At 41.0% G+C, this 2814-nt stretch overlaps 1 long non-coding RNA gene across 2 annotated transcripts; it reads left to right on the forward strand.

Annotated features, from left to right (window-relative positions):
- The first annotated feature begins 306 nt into the window (after positions 1-306).
- On the forward strand, positions 307-2369 carry LOC126986451 (uncharacterized). Of its 2 annotated transcripts, none has more exons than XR_007739740.1 (3): positions 307-834; positions 1383-1635; positions 2233-2369. It is a non-coding gene; the product is annotated as an uncharacterized LOC126986451 (long non-coding RNA). The 2 variants fall into 2 exon arrangements; XR_007739741.1 differs by having other exon boundaries at positions 307-512.
- The last annotated feature ends 445 nt before the right edge of the window (positions 2370-2814 follow it).

Below are 2814 nucleotides of genomic sequence, written 5' to 3' on the forward strand. Positions count from 1 at the left end.
ATTAACATACAAAAAGACAACCTCAGAAAGGCAGAGGAAGGATAGATTAATGTACCAAGCTGAAAGGCGAGAAGGAAAAGTGTTGGAACCTTGAGGTGGCCACGTCAGGGGAAAGGTCACGAGTTAACCGCTCGGCCTGACGAGATTCATTCGGGACTTAACCTTTCCACGGCACAGTTAAGCTCACCGCTCGCTAGAGTCCTGAGTGTATGGGAGAGATAGCCCTAGCCGGCGTTCATTAGTGATTCATTCGGGACTTGGGCCCACAAACATAAACATTCCCTTCCCCCTTCCCTGAAGGATCCACATGACGGGACCGCAGAGACTCCGGGTAAACTTAAACAGTCAATTCCCTTCCCCCTTCGTGCGGACCGATCAGTCGCTAGCACGGAAAGGTTGGTATGTCGGAAGGTGTGGAGTGCGCTTCTTGATCTTCATCACTGCTGGTTTTGTTTACATTTCCACACGACAACGAGAGCAGCCGCAGTTTATTCATCCGATTATTGGACCAGGTAAGCACATTTCCTTATCATAATGTTAGTTTTTTACAGTTTAATGACAGAGGTTACCTATATGAACAAGTAAAAAGGTCGAGTGTAGCCCTCATTGCTTAGAGTAGATGATGCCAGCCTGCACATGGACGAGACCCTCACAAAGATTATTGTCCTTCCATTATGTGCCCAAGTAAGCACATTTCCCTGTCATAGTGTTAGTTTTTAGCTGTTTAATGACAGGGTTGACCTATGTGAACAAGTAATAAGGTTGCGTGTGGCCCTCAAAACACACATGGATGAGGCCCAGACTAAGGCTATTTTCATCCCATTATTGGAGCAGGTGAGCACATTTCCCTGTCATAGTGTTAGCTTTTAGCTGTTTAATGACATGGTTGACCTATATGGACAAGTAAAAAGATCGAGGGTTGCCTTCATAGCTCAGAGTAGCCAATCATAATGTTAGTTGTTGGGTAATTATGCTGCTGAAGTCGGCATGTCCTTTTCAGGACTCAGGGTCATCATGGGCAAATATGTTTTTTTGGAGAAAGCAGTTGCATTTTATGGTTACCATATGCAAAGTTGTGCTAGTATGTCAGAATCTACAGGTACGAGGTCATGAATAAGGTTATTTTCAGCCCTTTATATGATCAGATTGAATCATTTTCCAGATAATGTTGACATAGCTATTGCCTTCCATCCCAGGTCTAGCACATTTTTTTTTTATTCATTTGTGCATCTATATATAGTCCAGGACAAACAAACTATTAACCTAGTGGCCTTAACCACCCCTGTAGTAGGGACTAGGTTACTGATAATGGGCTCATATTTTTGTGGCTAATTTACATTTTTATTAATTATTGCTGCTTCATGTTTTGTCTTCTTTCTCAGAGAACGTAGGATTTCTAGAAATGGAAGGAGCACTGAGTGCCAGAAGCAGTCCAATGTCACCTCCTGAGCGAGACCTTCTCATGGGCCTCATCTGTGAGGAGAAGATCCTCCAAGACAGGAGGACAGACGGGAAGGTTGTCCTCCAGAAGAGGGCAGCGTGGGCCCGAATCACGCGCCTGTTTAATTCCCACAACCTTGGACCGCAGCGCACTGAGCAGCAACTCAAGAAAGTTTGGGAGCGTTTAAAAGTAAAGTAAGTGAAAAGAACGACTGAAAAATAATGCTATTCACATGACTTTCTAACTGAGATATATATTCTATTGTTGAACATGTCGTAATATAAATAGCAACTTAATGCACTTAACCTGGGATGCAATTTTTGCACTGATCCCATGAATCACCTGTGATCAATCACTATTGTTCAGTGCAAATATGGATTCTCAGATCATATGTATAGAACATTCATCCATCCATTAATAAACTATATAGGTCTTTATGTAAGGGTAACTGCCAAGTTAGGGTTCAGTAAGGTAACCATACCCAGTCAAGTTCTTATTTGCATCTTTTTTTCATTGTGGGAAAAAATAGATAAGAGATTTCCCAGGCCCATCAACCCATCCCATTAATCCCCATTCACAAAGCATGTGAACGACAGTGACAGTATTCATACAGCGTCTCTGAATTATCCTAATTAAAGCACACCTAAAACCACATTATTGAATTAGTTGCAATAAAGACAAATAACCAAAAAAAAAAAAAAAAAAAGGAAATGAATGCACAAATACAATGTAATATATATAAATGCTATGTATGAATACAATAACATATATTTACTGATTCTTCATTTTAGGGCAAAACAAGAACATGCAGTGAAGAGGCGGGAGGACATGAGAACTGGTGGAGGTGCCCCTCCTGCGGATCTGCCAAAAGAATCGGACCAAGTGCTGACGATACTTGGCACGGATTTGCACGACATAGGAAATCCGTTTGACCTCGATGCAATGCCAGCCATGTGTGAGTTCCAATTATGACTTGTTTTGACCGCCATGTTTGTAAACTATGTTCATGAGATATCAGAAACTGTGAAGTCGTAAGTTTTCAGTCATGTAATATTGCAAAGTATCCAAAAATAATAAATATTTTTGGTATGTAGTAAGAAATTAAAGTAGCTGCACCACACAGTACTCTGCTTCTGTGTACTAAAATACATTTATTCTCAGCCAAGTCGCACCGACAAAGTCTACTCATCCGATTTACCAAGTCTCTCTTTGTGAGAGGTAAGATTTTGGTGGTGATAAACATAAGCAATATAGCTTTTATCAGTAAGCACCCTCTTCAGCCAGAAGGCTTTTCAGCCTGTAAGCAATTTGTTCATGTAACCATAATTCAGTTGTTCACAAACTCATAAGTTTTAATGACAGTTGTGTGCAGT

This window comes from Eriocheir sinensis, chromosome 6 (assembly GCF_024679095.1).
Source record: "Eriocheir sinensis breed Jianghai 21 chromosome 6, ASM2467909v1, whole genome shotgun sequence".
In the NCBI taxonomy this organism is placed as follows: Eukaryota; Metazoa; Arthropoda; class Malacostraca; order Decapoda; family Varunidae; genus Eriocheir; species Eriocheir sinensis.